The sequence below is a fragment of the Hevea brasiliensis genome, chromosome 15 (assembly GCF_030052815.1).
Source record: "Hevea brasiliensis isolate MT/VB/25A 57/8 chromosome 15, ASM3005281v1, whole genome shotgun sequence".
Classification (NCBI taxonomy): domain Eukaryota; kingdom Viridiplantae; phylum Streptophyta; class Magnoliopsida; order Malpighiales; family Euphorbiaceae; genus Hevea; species Hevea brasiliensis.
Genome location: NC_079507.1, coordinates 59875364 through 59888758, shown reverse-complemented (window position 1 = coordinate 59888758; position 13395 = coordinate 59875364).

The following is a 13395-nucleotide window of genomic DNA, read 5'->3' as shown; positions in this document are numbered from 1 at the left end:
TTTTGGGGCAGTATCACTCCATTCAAACTAACTTCTTCCCTATCACCAGTTTAGCCTTCACTGAACCTGCAATGCATGTATTCTGTCTTCGTTCTACTTAACTTAAAACCCTTTGACTCTAAAGTACTTCTCCAAAGTTTTAGCTTTCTATTGACTCCTTCTCGTGTCTCATCTATCAGAACAATATCATCCGCAAACATCATGCACCAAGGAGTACTCTCTTGTATATGTTTCGTCAGTTCATCTAAAACTAATGTAAAAAGGTAAGGGCTTATGGCTGATCCTTGATGTAATCCAATTGAGATCGGAAAATTTCTTGTGTCCCCTCCCACTGTGCGCACAATAGTAGTTGCTCCTTCATACATATCTTTCAATACTTGTATGTACCTAATAGATACCCTCTTTTGTTCTAACACATTCCATAAGACCTCTCTTGGAACACTATCGTAAGCCTTCTCCAAATCAATAAAAATCATGTGTAGATCTTTCTTCACATCTCTATATTTCTCCATCAAGCTTCTAATGAGAAAGATCGCTTCCATAGTAGAACGACCGGGCATGAAGCCAAATTGATTGAGAGAGATAGAAGTATCATGACGTAGTCGATGCTCCACAACTCTCTTCCACAACTTTACAGTAAGGCTCATGAGTTTAATTCCCCTATAGTTTGAACAACTCTATATGTCTCCCTTATTTTTAAAAATAGGTACTAAAATACTCTTCCTCCATTCATCAGGCATTTTCTTTGAGTTTAGAATCTTATTAAATAATTTAGTTAACCATTCTACTCCCATATCTCCCAAATACTTCCACACTTCAATTGGTATTTCATTGGGTCCACAGGCTTTACTCACTTTCATTCTCTTAAGTGCTTCCTTTACTTCTAAAGATCTAATCCTTCTAGTATAATTCACATTTTTTTCTATTGTTCTATAATCTATATTCACGCTATTACCATTTTGACTATTATTAAAGAGATCATTAAAATAATTCCTCCATCTTTCTTTAATGTCCTCATCTTTCATCAACACTTTTCCTTCTTTATCCTTAATGCACCTAACTTTATTGAGATCTTGACATTTCCTTTCTCTCCTCCTTGCTAATTTATAAATATCTTTTTCCCCTTCTTTAGTTCCAAGTTTCTCATATAACTTTTCAAAGGCTTGTGCTCATGCTTGACTAACTGCATTTTTTGCCTCTTTCTTTGCTATCTTGTACTGTTCATATGCCTCATTATTATCACATTTAGGTAATTTCTTATACCATTCCCTTTTTCTCTTCACTGCCTTTTGTACTTCCTCATTCCACCACCATCTCTCTTTTGAGGGTGGTCCATGTCCTTTAGACTCTCCAAGTAATTTTCTAGCTACTTCTCTAATCTTTGATGCCATCTGTATCCACATATCATTTGCCTCCATATCCAGCTTCCATACTTTGGACTCGAGAAGCTCGTTTTTGAACTTCACTTGCTTTACTCCTTTGAACTCCCACCACTTTGTTCGAGCTACACTATTTCTTCTGACCTTACTTGAATTGTTCCTAAACTTAACATCCAAGACCACCAACTGATGTTGACTTGTTAAAGCCTCTCCTGGAATGACCTTGCAATCCTTGCATAGAGCTCTATTTGTCTTCCTAGTTAAGAGGAAGTCGATTTGGCTTCTATGTTGCCCACTTTTGAAAGTCACTAAATGTGACTCTCTTTTTATAAAGTAGGTATTTGCTAGTATTAGGTCGTATGCCATAGCAAAATCCAGGATGCTTTTTCCCTCCTCATTTCGACTGCCAAAACCAAAACCTCCATGAACATTCTCATAACCTTGTCTATCACTTGCTACATGCCCATTCAAATCTCCACCAATGAAACATTCTCTTCATTCGGTATGCTTTGCATTAAATCATCCATATCTTCCCAAAACCTTTGTTTACTCTCACTATCTAGTCCTATTTGTGGGGCATAAGCACTAACTATATTTATTGTTTCTCCTTCTAGTACTAGCTTTACTAGTATAATTCTATCTCCTACTCTTTTCACAGCTATTACTGAGTCTTTCAATGTCCTGTCTATGATTATGCCCACTCCGTTCTTGTTTCTCTCTTTTCCGGTAAACCACAGTTTGTACCCTGAATTACCCACTTCCTTACTTTTCTCTCCTACCCATTTAGTCTCCTGAATGCAAGCAATATTCACCATTCTCCTTTCCAAGGTATCCACAAGCTCCATTAATTTTCCTGTAAGTGATCCAACATTCCAAGTACCAACCCTGATCCTCCTCCTATCCTGCTCCTTCCTAATTGGTCTCCTTCTATGATATCTTCTATTGTTTTCTATGTCTATCTTGTGTTCTGTTCCACTATTTATTCTACTATCTGTCCTATGAACTAACTTCTTTACCCACACCCGTCCATGATGTGAGAACCCTTGCTCACTTAACACCACACCCGGGCGCCGGCATGACGCGTCGCTTTCGCTGAACGCCCTACACCCTTGTATATTTCTCACTACACCCGGGCTCCGATGTAGCCGTCGTTAGTAGAGGACGCCCCAACGTTTATATCATTTGAATCCATATCATAGGGTGTGACGAAATTTTTACGCTGGTTGTCACCTACCGCAACCCTCCTCCTTTATCCGGGCTTGGGACCGGCTAAGCACAAACTACTTAAGCGGAGTTCTAACTTAAATTTATCATGGATATTATATTATTTAAATTCAAATCCGCCCAAACTTGTTTATATACTACTTAAATTCATCATACTAAAGAGTTCAATCGAATCAGGTACTATTACTATCCCTAATTAAGCTATTAGATACAAATGCTGAGATTTACATTTAAAGAGAAGATTTATTGCAAATCAAATCATTTTCATAAACTTTATCGATAGAACTCATTAATATAGAAATTGCTTTCCCAAGTGTAATGTCTCATATTTAAATTTCAATAAAAAAATAAATTAAAAAATTAATTTTCTTCATAAACTCCAATAAAAATCATAATAATTTCAAATTTTATTCATATAATTATTAAGATAGTATTTGGTATAAATGAATTCTATAAAATTTTATGAAATTCAGTTGTAAATATAAAATTTTAGTGTTTTGTTTAAATGAAAATTCACTTAGAATTCTTAATAATCAATTTCATAGGATTTATTATAATTAAACCAAATTCCATCAAAATTGATAAAATTTGTAAATAAATTTCAAACTTAAAATCATATATATTTAAAGTGACAAAATTATTAAAATCATATATATTCTAAGTGACAAAATTATCTTCTTATTATATATCATTTTATTTTATTTTATTTATTCCAAATACAAAATTCATTTCATTTGAAATGAATTACATATTTAATATAAATTATACAAAACAAAAAAATTTATTTATAAATGAATATTATTATAAAATTTATTTGCAGATGAAATGAATTTTGTCATAGAATTGAACGAGGCCTAAAAGTAAAATAAACGTTTAGAGTAATTTACAAATAATATAATCCTAATTTAGCATGCATGCCTGAAACAGCTTTCCATATAAGTTCCTAAAAAGATAAAAAGAGGGACTGGGTCAAACCTATCCTCCTTCCATGGCCATTCCTTTTCCTTCCTTAATTTAGCAAAGAACCACATTCTACCTCCTTTATAAGCAGAGGCTCAGTCCCAGCCCTCGACACCCACACCAAAGATAAGCAATTCTTCTGTCTCCAAGGCAAAAACCTCCAATACCCTTCATCCAATAACCCCATTTTGAAAGAAATGGTGAAGGGCATGAGGTATGCTTATAACTTTGGTGAAGTAGCACCAACCCTTCTCATTTCCCACAGGAAAACTTCCAGTAATCCAAAGCTAGAGACCATCTTTGAAGAGGTGTCTTACCATAATCATAATAATATTCAGGAAAAAAATCTTGAAGCTGTTGTTGTGCCCAAGAGAGTGGTGTTTCTTCTCCCTGTAGTATTGGCTCTCGCATTATATTTCTTGTTATATAAAGATGTGGCCCCTACTGCATGATCAGAAAGGGGGATATGGAAATGGAAGTTTTCTTTGGTATAAGAAGATTGGAGATGGAGGATCGCAAGCATCATATGTTCGACAAAATGAATCTATGGCAGAGACTAGTTTATTAAAAATTGGCAACAGATCTGGGATACTTTTTGTCATTATTTCATTTGTACATGATGATTTGTTTCTGCCTGATATTAATTTTGTAGATTATTTAGTTCTATTATTAATATTAAATAATCTTCCTTCTCAATCTCTCAATTTTTTTTAATTATTTTCTCAAACTAAATTATTTTCTTTTTCTTTACCAAGAAAAATAAAAAAAAAAGGAAAGATTGGTAAAAATATTACAGAACTGACTTAATTTACACCATACCAAGGGCAAAACAACCAGCACAATACAACTTAAAAAGACAAAACTACTTCATAAACATGACTTGTAATGATAGACACAAATGAACCTAAGTTCAAATAAGACAAATATTATAACACATCTCCAGTTCTCACCTCTTGCTCTCCCAGCTTTAGCCAAACTGTCCGCAACAGTATTAGCCTCTCTAGGCCTGTGAATAAATGTTGCATTGGGCAGTTGAGCAATCAAGTTAATAGCCTACTTAATCAAATGGTCAATGAGAAGACTTATTATTGATGTGTGTAAACTGATTCAAAATTAGCTTGATTATAAATACTGATTAAAAATAGAAAAAACCTAATATATGGAATAATTGCGAGAGAGCAAATAACGTAATAATATAAGCTTCATTAATTTGTGAAGCCAAATTAATTAATGTGAATGTTTTTAGTAGGGAATTGGGGGTGGAAACTCAAACCTACACTCTGTTGAGTGAGATATATACTTTCAGTCACTACATCAACTCAGACTTGGCTAATTAATGTGAATATTTTAAAAGACAAAAACATTCATGTAAATTAAAGAGAGAAGTTCCATAGGAAACAAATCTATTCAAAACCAAAAGAGAAACAAAGGAAAGAGCTACAGGAATAAAGAACAACATCCTTTTTTGTAGAACAACCTCAAATCTCTCAGATCCCTCTTCAAGAATTGTCTCCAATTTTGGATATGTTGAACACTTTTGACGAGATATGAAAAGGGCCGGTGCAACCTCTCCCAACTCTTGCATGCTTCTCATCACCATCTTCTCTTTCTTGGAGTTTTAGCTACAAAAATCAAGGAGAATAATCGACTCAGATACATAACTATATGCTTAAAAGACTGACAACTTCATAGAAAGATGGGTTAGGTTCAGCTACATGGGTGCGTTTTATGTAGTTGTATAACTACATGAAATATTTTTGATCCCAAAATTAGAATATACCCTCTTTTTTGGAGCAAGCCCATGATAAATTTGTTAACATTAGAAAAATTAATAACTAATTAGAAGTTTGAATGTTAGTAAATAACTAAAAATAATGATAAATCAGTTTAGAATGTATATTTAAAATTGTAAAAATGAATATTGTAGAATTTTTTTTTTTGGAGGCAAATGATAAAATTAGATGTCAAATTAAAAAAATAAAGTGAGTGTGTATACATATATGTTATTAATTAATTAATTGTTAAGAGTATGGCACTGGCAATTATAGTTTTTTGAGATAATTATAATAAGATGTATAAATAATAAATTATATCAAAATAAATTTTAATTAGCTAATGGAATCTATCATAATTTTAAATGATATTAAAATGTTGGATAAAATATTAAAAAATATATCTTTATTTTTGCCTTTTCATATTTTCAAAATTATTATTTTTTTTAATAAAATAATATTCTTAAAAAAATGCCTTTAAACAATTTTTTTTTTATTAATTTAAGGCGTTTAGAATTTATTTTTAGAGTTGATTGATGAGATGATGGTTTTGAGAATAGAATTTGAATGTATCGTTATACTGTATGGATAGATAAATAGATAGATAATCTTAAAATAAACAGCAGAAGAAGAAAGAATTTTCATTGCGATGTATGCGACAACAACAAATAAGAAACAACAGAAACAAATACAGGAAGGAAAAATAAGAGCTTCTTTGGTAGAATCTCAAAGCTTTCACATCCTTCTTCAACAATGGTCTCTAATTTTGGAGAAATCGAACACTTTTGCCGATATATCAGGAGGGCCGGTGCAGCTTCTCCTAAATCTTGCATGTATCTGCTCACTTCCTTCACCATTTTTTAAATATATATATATATATATATATATATATATATATATATATATATATATATCAAATTAAATATGCACAGAAATTGATCTTCTGGTGCAGGAAAAGAAAAGAACTTGGAATACAAGTTCTTGAATTGTATGATTTTTCGCCTCAAATGATTAATTGGTTGGTAGGTGGTTAATTGTTCTTAGCTTAATTGGTTGGTAGCTGGTTAATTGTTCTTAGCTAGGGCATGTGCTTATATATGCAGAGAGAGGAGAGAATGTCTTTTTGTTTATAGCTAAGTGTCTTGTGATGAGAGAGAATGAAGGGTATCACCTTTGAATTGGTCTTAACTCAAAATTAGAATCTACAAAATCAAACTCCCTAACAAATTTCACTTTTTATGGGGACAAATGGTAGAGTAGAACAATTAATCAAACCCAAATTAGAATTAGAAGTAGTACATAGAGATTTTTTTTTTTTAATTTTAAGTATGCGGTTCCCTGCGTTCGGACCAGAAGTGATATTCAGGTAAAATCCTTTCAACAATGATAACTTCAAAATTCAAACCTCTGACCTTGCAAATAAAATTCGTCTGGAAATCAATTTCACGATCCAACCACTTATTGATTTTTTTTTTCTTTTTTAATTAAGTTATTTTTTCCTTTCATTTTAGTCAAAGGCGGAAATTTTATGAGAAATAAATATTTTCTTAATAATATTGACGTTAAAAATTAAATTATTATTTATACAATTTTAGTTGATAGAGTGTAGCTCTTGCATATAATTAAAATGTACGAAAATTTAAATTAAAAAGAAAAAACTATATAACCTTTTGGAAAAGTGAAAAAAAATAGACATGAAATTAGTTTAACTAAGTCCTGTAACACCCCAAGATTTTAAATTTTATTATTTATGAGTATTTTTGGTATTTTAATTTTATTTAAATTTTAGGAATTTTTTTGAGATTTTTCGGATTTTAAAAATCGGGTTCGATTTTCCGAAAATATAAACTTTGATGATTTTTAAAAATTAATTTAAAGACCACGTGGCAAAACTAAAAATATATTTGGAGTCTACGTATTTTTCTGAGTTTTCTGAAATTTTTTCAGAATTTTTGGACCTCCTTTTCGGTCCCGAGGCAGAGTAAAAATTCAAAATTTTGTATCCTAAATCGGACCGGCCGAATCGAACTGGACCGGATCGAACCGATCGAATCGGACTGGCCTTTTTTTTTTCTTCCTTCCTCCTCCCGCGCGCGTCGACCCCTCTCCCTTCTCTCTCTCTTTTCTCTCTCCTCCCTCCTCCCCTTACCGCGCTGCCACCTCCCCTGCCTCCCCACCTCGCCGGCGCCCCACCTTGGCCCTCCCCCACGGCCGGCTGCCGCCTGGAACGCTGGAAAACGTCGCCCGAAGTTGAGCGACGCGCACGCGCGGCTGTTGGTCTTCCCGGCCAAAATTCGGTCGATCCGGCCACCAATCGGACCGGGTCTTGTGTCTAAAATCATCTACTCGTCGAGAGCTTTCCATAGACACCAAGAACACCGAAAATCCATCGAGCGGTTTGTCCGATTTTTGTCTGGGAAGTTTTTAGCCCATTTCGACTTTTGGGCTAGATTTCTAGCAAACCGTGAACCCCACGAGAAAACCGAGAGTACCAGAGCGCTCCACTCGTCGAGAGCTTCACGGGGATATAAATTTCAAAATTTTCCGACACCGTTTTTCGGTGGGTCCCACGGAACTTCGCAGTGTTTTTCCGATCATTAAATGAGCTTAGAAAATTCTGAAAAATTTATGTACTAACCCCCGTGTTGTGGGCTTCGTGTAGGTATCCTCAATTCGCGGAAATTCGACAATTGATCGGGTCTGTGAATTTCCGGCCAGACAGACCCGTTACCGGAAAAGTCTCCGAATTGGGCCGAGGTTTTGGCTACCCCCTATTGTCAGACGTCCCGAGCGCGTCCCCGAAGTCGGAATCGGCAAAGGTAAACCCGAACCTTGTTTTTACGTAATTTTCTAGTGCTTAAATAGGATTAAAAATCCATAAAATATTCGTGGTAGCTTAGAAAATTATGATTCTTTTTGCAATCGCTTAGTAATATTGCTAAGGACCGCGGGGCAAAGTTAGAATTTTTAGAGCTGATTTGGGCAGTTTTTGCAAAAATGGTCAATTATAAGGACTAAATTGAAATTTTACATATTGTGATGGATGATTGATTTGATGGGCCCAGGAGGGGCTGTGTGATGGGATTGAGTTGTGGACATATGGATTGTGAATATAGAAGTGTGTTTTGAGCCCTTTTGCAGGTTGGGTAGGTCCTAGGTATAGGGGAGACTCTGCCGAATTTTCGGCACGACTGAGGACGTATTTGGTCTTTTCTTTATTTGTATTGAGTCAAATTTATTAAATGATTGTAATAAAATTGTCAAGTGAGCCGGGACAGCCTTCTTCCTCCGCCCAGCCGCCTCAGTGACCACCGTCAAGTCTGTGAGTAAAATATTAATTTTAATTGTAATTTCGATATTATTATATGTTCAAGCATGCCCATGCATCACTTATATGCATATATCTATGTAGATAAATTCTAGGCACGATTTATGTTGCATTCATAACTGTGAAAGTGCCATGGATGTTGTTGTGGTAATTTGGAGCAGTGTGCGTGCATTGGCGTGCGTGTGATGTGGTGTGGACTATGGATAGGACGGGTAGACACGGCTTGAGATCTTCGCTGGGACCTGGTCCTTCGGGGCAGACACGGCTTGAGTTCTTCGCTGGGACCCCGATTTGGTTATTAAGTGGAAGTCCGAGCTGAGTTCTTCGCTGGCACCAGGTTGGATTTAAGAGAGCTATATAGGGGATCAGCTCCCATATATTATGATTGATGTTACAGAGTGTGTGAGTGCTCCAAATTACCTTTTTGATGTTATGATGTGAAAATGTCGTTGATGTTGCATTTCACTCTACAGGGTGCATTAGTTTTAGATAGTTATAGAGATTATGGTTAAAATTGATATTTTACTCTTTGAGTCGAACGCTCACTCCTGTTCAATATTTTTCCAGGCCACAGGAGGATATTTTTGAGGTTAACCTGCTTCCTTTCCTCGCAGGTTGTTTATCAATATTTGTATAATTTTATTTACTCCTAGAATTTCCGCATGTGTTAGAAATGTTTATTTGATTTGGGTCTGTAAACTAAATTATTATTGTGAACCTGTAAAATTATTATATGCATGTTTGATGGACTGGATGAGGGAGCTGAGCTCCCATTTATCATTATGATGATATGAGTATGTGGAGGGTGAGCTGAGCTCCCCAATGGATTGTTTATTGTGTTTACAGGTCGGGTGAGTCAAAAACTCCCCGTTGGTAGGTCCATTTTATGGCCGGACTCTGTCCGGTTGGTTTCTTGAAATTGGGCCCAAATGGGCCTTAGAGTTGGGTAAATGAATAGTTAAGGCTTACTACGGGCCTCGGGGGCTTTAAGCTGGCCCAGGTCCTAGTGCCGGTCCGGCCCATAGGTTGGGTCGTGACAAGTCCACTACAAGAACCAATCCATATAAGATATAGGATTCTAATATGGACATGATGAGTTCTTATTAATTAATATATGTGATTTAAGATTTTCTAAAAATATATGAATAAATATAATACATAGTGTGTTACTGTAAAATATGATAATGATTTGTTTATATATTGTGAAGAACTATACATATCTAAGCTAATAAGTCAAGTAAAAACTTTTGGTTGACATTAATTGCAGAATTAATAAATTATAATTGTAATCTTTATCATAAAGGAGTTCATATTTCTTTTTTAGTTACATGCACATGGATTTCAACAGCTATTCATTTTTTTATATAATTAATTTTATTAGATCTTATATTCAACATACAGACGACTCTAATATTATTAAATTAAAATTTATTAAGTACCTATAATTTTTGTTTTAATCTATCTTACACAATTATTTATAGGGGCGAGTATTCGATTAATCAAAATGAACTTAATTGAATTTCAACTAATTAAATTATTAATTAACTCTAAAATTATTAACCGAATTAAGCTAAAATTAACTGAAACAAAATAATATTTTGTCAATTATGGATTATAATTGAATTAATAAAAAAATAAAATATATATTTTACATTATTGATTAATTAATTAATTATTATAAAAATATATTTATAATTTTTATATATAAAAATAATAAATATGATTTACTATTAATTAGACAATAATTATAAGTTAAATATTATTATAAAATTATATAAATGATAATTACAAATAATATATTATTAATAAAATTATAATTAATAAATTAATTAATAAAAATTTAATTATTTGAGTTAATTCGATTATTAGATAAAAAGTAATCGAACTGATAATCAAAAATTAAAAATTTTTATTATATTAATTAAGAATTAAATTGAATCAAATTTACTCTTATTGAAATAACTGAATTAATTGAATTTCATCTATTCGATTTAATTATAACTAAGTAATTCACGCCTCTAATACTTTGAATTAACTTGTATACGTAAAAAAGACAGAACCTGAAGAAACAATAAAAACAGGAACAAGCATCAACATCCTTGTACTTGCTTGGATCTTTAGAGGTTCTCCTTCAACAATTGTCTCCAATTTTAAACAAGAACAAGTTCTCCTTCTATTTGCTACAACGGCAGGAGCACCTCATCTCCTTCACCGCATTATGATAATTTTATTTCTCTCTACACAATCAAAGTCACAGGAAAAATTAGAAGGCTTCCCCTTATGGCTAGTGAGGATTGCCTTGTCCCTCTCCATCATCAACCCCACTATCTATACATATATAATCTCAGCAAATTTTATTAAAATAGTAGTTTTCTCCAGTTAGCATATGGCATTGTCAATGGCCTGCATGACGCCACGTAAGCAAGTCAAAAATTTTCTTGTCTTTTTTGTAACATGCAATAAATATAGCATGTTCACTCGATTTAGATAATCACTTGTCATGTTAAAAGACTAATTATATATATTTTATTTAATTAATAGTCGACTAGATTCAATTATTGAAATTAATTAATTTTTAAAATTTAATTATTAATTAAAATTCATTTAGTTTTAATTGGAGAGCAAATTTTAAATTTATTGATATATCATCATCATTTAAAATGGGTATAATATATAAATAAATAAATAATTTTTATATTGGCAATCCGAAGCCTGATCCTCCAAACTTAAGTCCCGCTGGTGTGACGCGACCAAGTTCCCTCTCCAAGAGGTAACCGAGGGAAATAAAATATCACTAATAATAAGCTATATATATATATATATATATATATATATATATATATATATATATATATATATATATATAAAATTTATCTGAAATATATATTCAGTTTATAACTCCATATATATTAATTCTAAGTAATAAGAAAATTAACTTCATAATTTCAAATATATTAAGCATCTACTATAAATAATTAATCACGCATATTATAGTAAATAACATGTTAAAATTTAAGAAAAATAAACTGAATTTAACTCTAACCCAAAAGTTAACTCAAGAGAAAAAGATTTTTTCAAATCTTATATTTAGTATAAATACTTTATCTCAAACCTACATGGGACAACGCAAATATTATCTATAAGGGTCTGCCTTATAACCAAATCATCATTTTTTTGGAACAATTAAGAATAAAATTACCCTACAAACTTAAGTAACTAACCACTAATACACCTAAAATAATTCAACATAATTTACTTGATAAGGCAGAGTTACCTAAATTATAAATCCATAAGCATAAAGATTAGGAGAATATACATGCATGCGTGGAGTGGCTCTCCCTAGCTAGCTAACTAAGCACACCCCCAGTTATGACAATAAGATGGCAAAGGCTTTTGGCCTTCAAGGAAACAAGTTGAAAAGATTGATGAAGAAAAACTCTGATCCATCTCCATGCATTCTTCTTCATTTTCTTCTTCTTGAATTGTTTCCAAGGTTATTCTAATATGAACCCTAGAGATTCTAATAAAGCGAGATGGTGCAACTGCAGAGAATGGAGTTCTGGGTGAGGTATTATTACGATTAGGGAATTGAATCTTGGTGGGTGGGAGAAGACTTGGGTGGATAAAGGGTGAGTACGTTGCTGGAGGTGATCCAATTCTTGCCATGTTAATTAATTTCTTCTCTCCGCTATCAAGAATTCAAGTATATTGACTTGGTGAAGGGGTGTGGGGGAGAAAGGCAGGACCTTGGGCATACCCATATTCCATATCCTATGTCCCATTTATATAGACGTTATAACAACTAGAATGTCGTTAGGTTTTCATATATTCACAATAATGCCATTCATAGATAGAGAGTTTATTAAAAAAATTGTATAATTTAATTCGAAAATCCACAATTCTAAAAATAATTTCAATATTATTAAATTAAAAATATTAATAATATGATAATTTTTTTCTAATGTTATAATAAAAATGTTGACTAATTTATCATTATTTAAAATATAAATATATAAAATTTATTTATTTTATACATAAATTTTATTATGTATAATATATTTTTTATTTATGATAAATCAAATATAAATGAATAAGAATATCTCTATAAGTGATAATCCATTCTTGAAAAGAGTGATGTAATTAATTGAACAAAAAGAAAAAAAAAGAATGATGTAAATAAATGCAAAAAGTTGAAATTTGGTGATTTCATATTTTGAATGGAAAGATTCTCAAATTTCAATGAGTTTTTGCCTTTTACGGCAGGCTTCAACGCATCCATTCTGTTGAGGGGACATGCTTTTGCAATTAAGAGCGGCTAACAAAAAATAAATGTGCCCTTAATTAATTTTCTTTGCAAACAAATTGCTGCATTTAAAGCGAAAATGATATTGACAAATTAGTCACGAAAAATTGGACCTTTGACCTTTCTGTATCGGTTGAATTAGGGTTCCAATTCAATGGCAAATCAAATCAATGAATGAAGTGATAGTGCAACTAGAGGCGGTGGAGTAAACAAAAGAAAATTAGCGAAATAATAAAGATAATGGGGCCATAGAAAGTTAACCAATTAAGGGTTGATGGCAATTGCAAAGAAAAAGTTAACGTTTCTTTGCTTTATGAATTCAATGCAAGATTTGGAGCTACTCTTTTTGGTGTCATTTCCCCTAACAAGTCTTCTTCAATTCTCCATGCCTCCTTTGTATTCCTACTGCTAACCTTGTAGCCACATTGT